The following is a 13,140-nucleotide window of genomic DNA, read 5'->3' on the forward strand; positions in this document are numbered from 1 at the left end:
TGTTAGTTGCTTAATACTGTGGGGGTGTTTCAATCCTTCAGTTGTGTAAGCACTCAAATTTTGCCAGCCCATGAACTTGCCTAGTCACAGTTAAACAGACTTTTGAAAACTCCTGATCACACTGTAGCTGCAAAGACTCACACCACACAGGATGAGTGGAAGAAGATGATAAAATTAGCTCGATGATATGTTACCATACTAATAGCAGAAGCTGCAGAATGGGCATCTATTATGCTCACTAAGGAAAGTTGCCTTTTCATTCTGAAAACATGACTCCTATGGAGATGTGCGTAGCATTTCTATGGGTTGGTTTCTTTTTTTACTCTTCCCTCATGGCAAACCAAACAGCTGGATTTGAGGAGAAAGTAGTTAAAGTGTAAGAGGGGCAGCTTTAGCTTTTAGGGTTGCTGTTTGGTTTTGTTTCCTACTGAATGCAGCAGAAGCGTCATACCCCCCAACCCCCTGAATCTCAGTGCTTTCCGAAGAGAAAGGAGAACTGGCAACCTCGCTCCTTCTAAAAGTGGAAGAGAGCATTGCATAAATATAAAAGAACAAAAACATCCCTTATTACAAAACGTAATGTTTGGTATGTAACGGTGAACTTCCTGGATATGTGTATGAGTCTCCATTTCATCTTAATGGGGTTGTTTTGGTTTTGTTTTTTTGTTTTTTAAACATGGGTTTAATTTTAGAGAAATGGCAGTGGAACGACTGCTACCTCAAAGCGAGGGACCCAGACTATAGACACACTTGCACACTTGAGCAGGCACCTCTCTGTCATGAGCCCTGGGAGAAACTTCTCGAACTAAAGTTATAGCTCTTAGTTTAAGACCCAGATATCTTTTTTTTTTTGTTTTTTTTTTTTTGTTTTTTTTTGTTTTCTGGAGGCTGGACTGAGCAGCTAAACTAAACTGCTGCTTTTCTAATCTAACCTACATTAAGGATGTTTTGAATGCACAGCCCAAGTTGTATTTTATAATTTCTTGAAAACAAAACAGATTCTCTAAATTTTTGAACCATGGGAGATATGTGGAATTGATTTGAAAAGGAAAGAGCTACACGTGGTTGTGTTTCTGTCTCTAGGCAAGTATCACTGATAGGATGAAGGCAGGAAACAATATCATTTAATAGATACTGTGTGCGTTGATTACAGTTGATCTATTTACAACACAATGCGATTTTCACATGGAGTCATGGTATTTGTTTCTCTAATACGTAAGAAGGCAATAGCAGATCTATCTTCCTCCAGGTTTCTAGGACATTATATAGTGTCTTCATAGCAGCTGACCCAAAGCCAGTAACAGCTAGTGGAAGACAGCTCCACTGTCATACCTCACCTTACAGTGCATACATTATTAGGGCATGAAGTCTTAACAGGAAAAAGTATCATTTTACTATGTGTCTACGTGTCTATGTTAGACGCGAAAAGAGAATGAGATAACCTAACTGATGACATTTCTCAATACTTTGCTGACAGGCACAGCCCTACTGAACTGGGAGCAATGCTCGCTATGGTATGATGTCCATGTCAAGCAGATGATACAGCATGGTAAGTTCCAAAGAGCTGTTCTTTCATTCATGGGCTCCAGCTTGTGAATAAAAGTAAGGAGAAAGGCGTGAGTTTCACATCTGTTATTCATGCATATAAAATGTCAACAAATTCACTTTTATTGCACGTGAGAGGTATTTTCCTTCACGAGCACACCTAGCATACTGGGGGTCTCTGAGCACTAACAGCTGAAAAGGTCAGGCACCACCTCCACCTGCAAATTCGAGGCCCAGACCCCTTAGAGAGGGCCACCCACAACCGGGATGCCTAATGACCGAGCAGGGTGCGTGCCCCTTCTCTGCTGATGGGGGAGCGGGCGGCCCCAGCACGCCTCCGCCGTTTTGCTGGAGGCTGCTGCAGTCCAGCCTGGGCCACACCGAACGGTCCTTTCTCATCCCTTGGCGGCAGGCTCAAAGGTGGCCAAGTTTGGGGGGGGGGGTGGAGGACGTCCGTTTTCTCCTCTAGAAAATGGACAGCGAAGGGGGCAAGAGCGGGAGCCGGTGGCGGGGGGAATGGGCACCGACCGCCCAGAGGCGATGGGGCGCCTTGCCATCCTGCTTCCACGCGGGAAAGGAGCCCCCAGTGCAGGCACTAACCGGGAGTGCGGCACTGGGCACTTCCGCAGGCCTCGCCGTACAGTGTGGTTGGCAAGAAATCTGTTTTTTCTCCTCACGAAGCACAATTAATAGCTTTGGACATTGCTGTTTTTCTTCTATGTGCAAGGGAAGACGTATTCCAGGAAACACCTGGGCAGGAGTAAGTCAGCTGCCGGTACGTAACACCGGTTTTCCGAAGAGCACCTGTCAGTTGACAACTCACCGGGCAGCACGGCCGCACCGGGTGGCGAAAGCGGCACAAAGTTCTACTTTTCGGAGCCTCCTGGGTGCAACTCTCCACAGACCTCTCACACCCCGCGCCCCCCGCCGGCACCGCGGCCCTCCCCGCCCCTCCCGCCGCTCTCCCGTGATCGCGGGGCGGCGGGGGCCGGCCTCGCACCTCACCGGGCCCGGCCCCCCCCCCCCCCCACACACACACCCCGCTCCGCCGCCGCCCGCCCCCCCGTCGCGCTCTCCCCTCAGGGGCGGGCCCGTGCCAGCCCTGCGCACCTCCTCCGCCCCCCCTTCCGCTCCGGCCCGCGCGCCCGGCAGAGGCAGGGCGGCGGGGGAGGGACGGGCCGCGGCCCGGGCGGGGGGCGAGGGGCGCGGGCCCCCGGGCGGGGCGAGGCGAGGCGAGGCGAGGCTCGGCTCCCCGCCGGGCGGTGCCCGCCCGCCTCTCGCTGCTGTCGAGAGAGGCCGCTCCGTGCGCGCTGCGCCCTCCCGCACTGGGAATGAAGGCGGGGGGGGGGCGCGGCGGGGGAAAGGGAAGGGGAAGCGGGGGGGGGGGGGGCGTCCGGCGGCGTCCGAGGGGCGCGGGCGGGAGGGCGGGAGCGGGCGCCCGTATGTAGGAGCGGCTGGGAGCGCTCCCGGTAACTGCACCAGGATGGCCGAGTGGTTAAGGCGTTGGACTTAAGATCCAATGGACGTATGTCCGCGTGGGTTCGAACCCCACTCCTGGTAACTACGCTTTTTGGTTTGTGTTTTCTCTTTTTTTTTTTTTTTTTTTTCCTTCCTTCCTTTTATTCCGGATCCCCGTGGCGTTGCCGAGGAGGGCGCGGTGCCCAGGCGGAGGCAGGGTCGCGGGGAGCGGCGCTGGAGCGGGCGGCGGCGGCGGCGGCTGCCCGCCGGCGGGGCCGCTGCGCGGGCCTCCCGGCGGCTGCAGCCGGAGCAGGCCTGTCCGCCCCGCCTGGTCGGCTCTGCTGCGCCGCGGGGCGCTGCTTCAGGCGCCGTGACTTTAGTTTAAAGTTGGTGCCACAACTTAATTCTGAAGAGCTTTTTTCATCTAAGAGCGAGATAGTTTTTTTTTGTTGTTTTGTGTTTTGTTTTTTTGTTTTTTTTGGTTTTTTTTTTTTTTTTTTTTTGTGCGTGTCTTTCGCAGGCCGCTCGGGCCTGGGCCTCGGTGGCCGCCGCGGGTGCCGCAGCCCGGGCAGCGTGTGGGGTCACGGGCGGGGCCGCGGGTGACGGGCGGCCGCGGGGCCTTCCCGGCCCGGCTGCGCGGAGCCGGCGCCCGGGGAGACCCACGGCCGGCAGCGGTGGGTGTCGCGGCTCCCCGCGGCGGGACGGGACGGGACGGGACGCGACGCCACGCCGCCCTTCGTTTTTCGTTTCGGTAGTTTAGGCCAGTCCTCCACGGCGGTGCCTGACGAGGGAGCCGCGCCTGGTCTAGCGGCACCTAAAAATCACACCGCACACGGTCAGTCCTGTGAAGGCGTCGCCGTCCCGTTGGGCCGGAGGCAGCAGGACGGTGGCTCTGGGCGCCTGTGGCACCCTGGGTGGAGGTTAGCCCTCCCGCTTCATCAACCCCAAGTGGTGACTTTGTTCCTCTAAAGCATAATTCAGGTATTTTTTTTTTTTCTGTAGATTATATTTTATTACCCCCTACTCCCCCCCAGTTCCAAGCACTTTGTATACTTCGAAGGCTGTATGACGGCCTGTCACAGTGCTTTCAAAGTGTGGGTGCGTACTGCGTACGCCAGGGTACAAGGTGAGGGTGTGCGGGGTGTCTGTCTGCGGGTGTCGAGCCTGCTGAGGTGGCTGTGACCAGCCCTGGAGGGAAGGCAAACCCCGCTTCTAGGGGAAATGGTCCCTCACGCTGGCTGGGCACTAAACTGTGCCAGGTGTTCAGCTAAAAATTAAGCGGAATGAGTGAGCAGGATTTTCAGAGTGACTTCCTACCTTTGTTTGGCTTAACAAGACAGACCTAGCGGTTGCTGTACTTGTCACAGTGTTTGATTTGCTGTAGCATGGTTCTGTTGTTTGGTTGGTTTTTTTGACAGGGTGGTATCAGTGTGTTCTAGTATATTGAAAGCACAGGAAGTACAAATCAAGTGCAGACTGACTGACACCTTTTAAAATATTAGTGTTTGTCAGAGCATCCTGGTTGAATTCTAGTACTGGTAGACATAGTTGTTCTTAGCCACCCTGTTCCTGATAATTTGAGCTGAAAAATTATTCTAAACTTTCAGTCCAAATATATCATGTGATGGTACAGACTAAATAAAGGGTAAACTCTCAAGAGAGAGATAACTTATGGGCCTTTAATGCAATATGAAATAGAAGGTGAAATATTTCAGACAGGATATTTTATTGCACACTACGTAAGGTCATCTGGCATCACAATTGTGAATATGTTATAAACACATAAATATGAGAGTCAAGAGGATGTTACAGAGGTAAGTGTGGTCTGGTGGTGAATTTCTAGGAAATGCAGGTATGTAGATTGTCTTATCTGACAGTTCCCACAGTTAAATTGTAAATGCAAAACTTACCGTGCTTTCTAGAACTGTTAATTAAAAAGCAGTACTGCTAGGTTCAAATGTTTTATTAAGTAAATGTTCGTTCCTATTCTTCATTAAGGTACAAATTAGTAAAAATGGGTGCATGTTTGAATGTACATTTTACCTCTAATATTGTAATGGAAAAATCCTGCCCTTGGAAACCCACACCTTTGCATACAAAACATGTAATTCTGCTTATGTGTTTATTTACAAGCATGTTTGTACATAAAATAAATGCTCATGTAGATTTTGTGGATGCAGTGTTTATCTTGGTGAAAAGTTGGTCCCAGCTATGTCAGTTACAGGGTGAATTAGTGGCAGCTATTCAGCATTGTGAGAAAGAAAATAAGAAAAGTAAAAATAATCAGTTTTATGAGAACAATAATCACTGACCAAAAAAAACCAACCAGTTTTTACAATAAAGCAATATACAACACTGGAGTTCTGGCTTAGAAATGCTTCTGTTGAAGGCACGGCTCTTTCCTTAAGAGATTCCTTTTGCAGAGAACTTCCCTCAGTCTTTTGGTGAAACTGTGTTCCCTGCTTTTTATAATTACTTGTTAGAGCACATGCAGATCTGGAACGGAACAGAAGATTTTTGAACCTTTCCTGCTCTCAAGAAGTATCCATAAAATCTACTGGCAACAAGTATGTTCCAATCCTTCCTACAGTTCTCCATAAAGAAAAGTATAATCTGCTGGGGTTACTGATTTCTGTTTTAGGTCAAATGGCAGGATGGTGTAATGTATTTCTGCTCTGGAGCTGACCATGACTTTGATTTAAGACTTTTATTTTATCAAACAGGTATTTCTCTTTGTTTTTAATAGCTTCGCTGTTAAACACTCATGAATTATTGGTGCTTGCCTTTGAAATTTGACATTCTTACTAGCACTCATTATACCCTGGCTTTTAGTTCAAACAATATTGCTTTTAATTGGACTCTATTCTGTGGATGAGTTGTTTTTCTAAAAAGGTCATTATCTGTGGGATCCTTGCCTCATTTGTTGAAGAAATTGGAAGAAGTATAGTGACTAGTGCTAGAAACTGGAATAAAAGAAGAGCTTCATATGCAGACAGTTGAATGCTACCCTGATGAACTAGCGGTGTTTCTTTTGCCACTGCGTATTTACTGTCTGATGAGGAACCAGTCAGTTAAAATAGATTTTTCATAAGATGTCACTCATTTTCATGTCCCTTATTTTGCAGTATCCGTCTTAAGAAGCTCACTCTGATTTGCAGACATGCAGAGCTTTCACAAACAGATGAACTCAGTGTATCACCTGTATTTTAAGCAGTCTCTGAAAAACTTCGTATGTCTCTGAGCAGTCAAAGGTGTTGGAGATATTTGATATTTATCTTTCCATACCTCAGTTTCCCATTGTATAAAATAGAGGTAATAGAAATACACTGTCTTAAAAATGGGCTGCTATGAAGTAAATTCATTCTTGTTTGGGAAGTATTCAGATAGACACATGTAATCTGGTCATGTTAGACACACCCATGAGTAGAATATAAATGAATCTGGAAAATAACATGAAATAAATAAGATAAGGAGCCACAGTTTGAGCTGTGAAGACCTTGCAAAGTATTGACCAGCCAGTTAGCCAGCAAACACCACGTGATGTGTGCTGATGTGCTGAACAAGCTGGGGGTCTGAAGGAAAACAGCAAGCCATAGTTTAACTCAAAATTGTGTCTCGCTTCATAAAGAGAAGGCGATCAAATCAATAAGAAGACAACCTATTGGTAAAATATTATTTAGGTGATATTTCAGTATAGTTTAAGCCTGTTTAAAAGCTTTCAGCAGCTTGGGTTTTTTTTTTTGGTTGTTTTTTTTTTTTTTTTTTTTTTCAGTTTCACTCTGTAATGAGCATATCATTTGTTACTTCAGTTAAACCATTTTTCCATCATTCCCAGTGACCAGTATCTCATATAGAGGAAAAGGTGTAAAAAGGCTGTGAAGTTCTTGGTCTGTGTATAATGCTGTATGTAGAATGGTCAATGATCCCTCTCATTCTTACTGCAAACTAATTTAAAGTCTGTAAAGTAAGACCAGTCTATTATATTAATGGGTGTTACTGCATGTAAAGTACTTGGTGATTCTTGAGTTTTTCTCATTTTGGAGCTGGTGTGGTTAAAAAAAAAAAAAAATAGAGGGGTAGACTATTTTCTGGATTCTTGTCATTCTCGGAATGCTTGTTCAAAGATTACCACTGTATGGTGTAGACAGTTGTGTCAATGGCTATACATGTGTTTTTATACAGGTTCACTCTCAACAGCTGCTGGGCTGTTCATCAGCTGACTGTGTCTGATCTTACCTGCTATTTCTTACAACCGTTTCTGTCGGACTTGATAGCCACAGCAACCGACGGTCATTAGCAACATTAGCTCATTTTGCCTCCTTCTCCAGGGCATTACAACACACACTCCCAAACAGAACCTTGCAACATTTTATTGCTTAACTGTTTTTTTTGGTTTTGATGAGGAAAAATAAGAGATTTTCTGCTAGGTTAGTTAGTTCAATCCAAGCAGCAAGCTCTGGGGAATCACTCTGTGGTAGTACAGGGAGCTCAGCCGCCCTGACCGCTGCGTTGATAGAGCAGAGCAAGGGTCTGCATATCACTTACTGCAGTGCAAAGCCCCGCAATTCACTTAAAATGCTGATGGAGGTAGGTTCACTCTTACGACCGACAGATGAGCCCTGCGAGTCTTGCCATGCTCACGTAAAGCATCATGGTCCCCAGCATTACCCTGAGCGCTGCTCTGCCAGAGTTAGGATGGCCTCACAGAGCCATCAGAAGAGACCAGGTGCCCTGCTGCTCCAGTTAGTCTCTGGCGTTTTAGCTCAAAGCCACCTTGACTGGTGGAGTGAAGGGCAGTAGCTTTGCACTGGAGTAAAGGGCTGTGGGCACGCGTTCCCTTTTGCCAGCTCTCGTCAGGAGGAATATATGTAGGTGGTAACACTTTACATCAGCACAGCATTATTACCGAAGGCTATTTCTGAATGTGTTAAAAGACTGGTCTGTGCACTAGATCACCTCCAGTTTGGGAACATATTCCCTTGTGCTGGCTCTGCTATGGTGGCAGTAGCCTCTGGAAGAGGGACAGAGCAGACAAGTCATAATTTACACTACAGCAATAAGGTTCACCAGAGCACCTCCTAAATGAGGGGCCCTGAGTTCCCTAAGATGAAAGCAGCATAATGCAGAATGTTGCAGCTAAGATCTTTGGGATATTGGGGCATGGGTTTAAAGCACACCAGCATGCATTTTTCTGGGATTTTTTTGGTTGTGTTAACTTCTCTGAATTAATTGATTCTTTCTTCCTGCCAGGGAGGAGTTTTTGTCTGAAGACCATAGAAAATCTGCACACTCATCTGGAGATGATCTTCTTAAATGTGCAATTACAAAAATGCCTTCCTTTCGCTAATGATTTTAAGAGAAGAATGCGCTTTACAGATTCCTTCATTTTCCTTGTTTGCTGCTTTTCCTTCACCATCTGCCCAGCTGTGACCTTTCTGGGCTGGAAGTGCTACAGGATCTTTCCTTCAGACCTCATCTGCCTCATTTTTAAGTGTTTGCTGTCATGATTCGTGCAATTCTTGGCAAGAGATCACTCCCTGACCATGTGATTTGGTGGATTTTTGACACCTGTCTCTTGCTATTTCATCATGTGTTGCAAACTTCTTCATATGAGAGTGGAATCACTGGTGGGAAGTATGGACTGCATTAATGAGTTCTGTTTTGCAGCTAATCCATGTCTAATGATTGATGTGCATATGTATTTTAGTTTCACTTGTCCTGTCTTCTATCTCTGTTGCTATTTTCTGTCACACTCCTACCTTTTGCTTTTTATGTGCGTACCAAGAAACAGATCCAGCTGGTCTAGCAGTTAGCTGCTGCTGAAGGAGGTAGAGACATTGTCTTTCCCCTGCCCTGTCTGTACCGTACATTCCCACTGCTTCCCTCTTGTGTCCCTCAGTCTTTGGTTGTCAAGTAATATGCCACAAACCAACCAGTGTTGTTGTAATCATGTTACTTGGATCTAAAATTAATCTCTGACATAATCTCATTATAAAATTTTTTCTGTGAAGAAATGGAGAATTGTGGAGACAATTTCTTATGTGTTTTGGGCTTCCTAACATAGACAGTACAGATCCACTAATTGGTTTCATTCATTACAGAATGGCAGAGGCTGGAAGGCTCCTCTGGAGATCCACCTCCCAGTTCGGAAGAGAGTCAGCTGGAGCAGTCAAGTTTTGAATGTCTCCCAAGGATGGAGACTCCACAACCTCTCTGGGCAACCCGTGCCCGTATTTGACCATCCTGACAGTAAATAAAGTTTTTCCTAACATCTTAAAAATAAGTGTTTTATTGTGTTTAAGGCATTTTCTTATATTTAAGCTTATCTCAAACTTACAGATCTGTCTGCTTGTAAATCAATCTTAAGTGATTATATGTTTTCTCTGTGCCTAGATTTTTGTTTGTAAACATCCCAAGATACAATGAAGGAACTACAGATGCCACAGTACATCCGAGGACACCCACTGGATACATGGGTTTGCTGCCATGTGCATTTTACCGAGAGCTCTAATGAGAGAATAACAAAACCCTTGCGAAGATCTAAGCAAGTGCTTCATTTTAGATACTGAAAGTGATTCTTCAAACTTTTTTTTTGTCCAGATAAAAACCAGCGGAGTGCAATATTTTGTTTATAAATATGTACAGTTAGTTTCCTGTAAGAAATGAACACCTGTGTCTAGCCTTAGCTTATTGAAAGCCAGAGTCCTGTTGAAGCATTACTCATTGGAGGACCATTCCAGTATCATGATGAAAGTTCACGATCTGCAGGTTAGACTGATGTAATTTGATTTGAGTTTTCCTTTAAAATAGTCTGGGGGTTACAGCGTTAACAAATGACATCTGTCCATTGAGTTGAGGGAAGGTAATGCAACTGAAAGTGCTCACCTTCGTCCTGTGCTGTTGTCTTCAACCTGATAACTATAGGTAAAAATTCTTATTCCTGGGTTTAAGTAAGTGTTAGTAGTTTCCTTCCTGAGCAATCTTTGCTTACTGGCTGTGGCTAATTATTTCCTCATCCTAGATTCCGAGGCTGCCTCTGAATGAGAAATTGAAGCATTAACTTAGTTCAGAAACCCCATTTATGTAATACTTTCCAAATCCTTTTGTTACTATATTCAGGACAGAAATAATTGATTTATTTAATTACTATGACTTCTATCTTTTATCATAATATTTTGGATTTTTTTTGATTGTTTTGCAGGATGCTTTGCTTTGTTGTGAGAATAGCTGATTTCTTGGCTAAATGTAGGTTTAATTTTTATGTAGCTAGCTTAATAGCCGTGGTTTCTACAATCTGTATTTTGATAGCGCTATGATAGTGCAGGTTATATCTCTGCCAGTTAAAAAATCCTATAGTGTTTTGTGACTGAAAACAGACGGAGACATGCCCAACCTGTTGTACTGCGTTCATTCAGGTGACGTGCCCCAAGAGTTACTTGACACATCAGTAAAGAATAAATACTGAAAGCGACTGGGTTCAGTTTTTGTGATGTCTCTGCCTGCCCAGCCCCTCTGAACAAAATATTTTTCTACAAAAAAGAATTGTCAGGTAGGGTATAAAGTTTGTATGGTATGAATGGATGAGTCAGATTTTTTGAGAAGGCAGTTAATGCCTCCCAATAGACAGTACAGAGAGACATCATGGATGAGGTAAGGTTCCTGATCTATGAAATCGTTAGGGAGAGAGCTCTGCCATCAACACAAGGACCTGTATGACAGAAGGTAGGGTGACTTATCCAGCTTGAAATATTAACAAAGATGAGAGTGCTCTGAAATAGGAAATGAGAATGGAATGGGGTTGGGCATCTTAGAACTGTAATTAAAATGCTCTAAAAACAAAAGTTGTTGTGGTTAGAGATTCTTTCCCCATGCTTGTTTCTGTTGCTTTTCTTGGTAAGTTGTCTCAAGGAGGGGTTTAAGTAAAGCTTCCGGGTGCCCGTGTTTTAGGTTGGGCTCTGCAAAGAATGTGTCAGGAGATGTTACGGTGCACGGTGGTACTCACAGCCCCCAAAAGGTGCCAGAGTTGGAGACAGTGCCTCATACTCACCTGGAAGTCCTTAACAGACTTGTCTCCATAGCCAGGAATGGGCCTAAATTGTAATGTTAACTGTCTCAGAATGTTGAGTTTTTTAACAAAAAATATTATACGGGGGTAATCTTAACTGTCAACTTGGGATGTGTGTACTTTGCATTGTACATTGTTTTGGTTTATGTACCATTTGTCATTAACAGTCTTGGCGTGACTGTTTCCCAGGTAGTAAATATATTCTGGCATAATTAAAGCAGTTCCACTTCATTTGCAGGCAAAACCTCAGAGATGGTATCTCTGGAGGGAGACCTTAGAACTGACCGAGAATTTGCCAACTACTATTTACCTGTTAACCAGAACGCCGGGTGCCACCTTCCTGAATCACCGTCCCTGACCACTGCTGTATTAACATTTACAGTGACTGGCGCTGGTCCATAGGTCATTACTTTGGCAATTGTAAAAATTGAGTTATAAAAAATGACTGTATTTTTTAATCTTTTTTTTTTTTTTAGCTCATTATATATGTTCAGCTACAAAAAAAGGAGTTGGAGAAAGCAATTTGAAGGCTTGTATTTCATCTATGTGAAAATCCATGTAAAACAATATAACTTAGTTAATTTTTAACAAGGTAGCTGACTTCCCTTAGCAAGGAGTCCATATGGGATGCACTTGTGAGGATATGCCCAGTTAGCTCTGCTGCTGCAGCCAATGTTTATGAACATAAACTCCTGCATCCTGATCCTGTTGCTGCTACTGTGTAAGCAGATTGTTTATCACTGAAGTTTTGGACAGGCACAGAAGCCTGGTTGTGTAATTAAAGTTGTAGCATCTGTACAATAGTTATACATTTAAAATTACTGTGCCTCAGTGTCACCTCCCTCTATTGATCTTCAAACCAGCACAAAATGAAATTGAAAATACAAGCAGTTTAGGCAAAAATTCCGTTTTGGCTCGTAAAGAATACAGGATACTGGGGAGTTTGTAGTGCAAAGGCAGGACTGCAGTATTTTTTCCTATCACATAGGAATGTTATAAGCTGCACATTAATACGATGTGATGGGAAGGGACGTAAATCTCTATGGATAAAATGAAATTATGCATGAGCAGTTAGCTTCTGCAGAAGAAGAGGCATAGGTTGTAAACTCTGGGAAGCCCTTTTCCCATGCCACCGAATCATTTAAATTGCAGAGTATTCTCTGGGGAACGTTAGAACTGCAAAAACCAGCCTGGCCATAACTTTTTGTAAGGGTTAAATTAAACACGACCATTGACTGCTTGGAAAATAAAGGCCCAGTTTGCATTAACAAGGTTGAACTGCATGATTTCTTTTGGAAAAACACTTGGATCTTTTTCTACATTTTACAAAATATGTATACTGTTTCAGGTGACTGTTGCATTCTATATTTGAGCTTTTATTTGAAAAAAGAACTGGGGATAACAAGTTCTAGTACAGATATTTGAGGAATACCTTGTTTATTTTCAGGACAAATATTATTAAATGGATTTGAAAGAGAACCATTCAAAGTTGATTTTTACCGGTAAAAGAAAAACTTTCTAAAAGGAGTGCTTCTCATCAAGCATAATCATACTGACAAAACAGATGCTGTTCGGTGAGATCACTGACCTTAAATCTAGCCATAACAGAAACTTGGATTCCTCAGTTACTCAGATGGACTGCTGATTTAATTTGATGACTTGCTTTATTTATGATAAACTCCTCTAGGAGTGAAATAGTATTCCACGTTGGCTCCGTCTCGTGTGTTTTGCGAAGTGGCAGTGCCCGTTTTGTAAGTGGTTATTGCAAATCAAAACGAACCTGGAAAAGAGACTGGTCTGTACCCGGCCTCCCAGTCAGGGCTGGCTACCCCAGCACTGGGTTGCTGTGGGGGGAGGACTTTTGGGTGGTGGCTCTGCGGGGACAGCAGAACAGCGCTGCTGCCAGAGCCTGTTGTGGAGCAGCCGGGACCCCTTCCTGGGGCCGCAGGGCCCCCACCGGGCTGGGGGGGCTGGGGGGTACCTGTGCAAGCCACTGATCCTGGACTGGGTCCTTCCAAGTGGCATTGCAGCGCTTTCCACCTCCTCTAATTGCACCGTGCTGTGTACACTTT

At 44.7% G+C, this 13,140-nt stretch overlaps 1 long non-coding RNA gene and 1 other non-coding gene across 4 annotated transcripts; both read left to right on the top strand.

Annotated features, from left to right (window-relative positions):
- Positions 1 to 3,022: 3,022 nt before the first annotated feature.
- TRNAL-UAA lies at positions 3,023 to 3,105 on the top strand. The gene has a single exon. It is a non-coding gene; the product is annotated as a tRNA-Leu (tRNA).
- A 44-nt stretch (positions 3,106 to 3,149) lies between these two features.
- Positions 3,150 to 12,336, top strand: LOC116965924. Of its 3 annotated transcripts, none has more exons than XR_006165618.1 (4): positions 3,150 to 3,984; positions 5,487 to 5,570; positions 5,645 to 9,252; positions 9,397 to 12,336. It is a non-coding gene; the product is annotated as an uncharacterized LOC116965924 (long non-coding RNA). The 3 variants fall into 3 exon arrangements; XR_006165619.1 differs by lacking the exon at positions 3,150 to 3,984 and having other exon boundaries at positions 4,018 to 5,570; positions 5,645 to 7,292; positions 8,254 to 9,252; XR_006165617.1 differs by lacking the exon at positions 3,150 to 3,984 and having other exon boundaries at positions 4,018 to 5,570.
- Positions 12,337 to 13,140: the final 804 nt, after the last annotated feature.

This window comes from Tyto alba, unplaced genomic scaffold, assembly GCF_018691265.1.
Source record: "Tyto alba isolate M040663 unplaced genomic scaffold, T.alba_DEE_v4.0 Super-Scaffold_22, whole genome shotgun sequence".
NCBI classification, from domain to species: domain Eukaryota; kingdom Metazoa; phylum Chordata; class Aves; order Strigiformes; family Tytonidae; genus Tyto; species Tyto alba.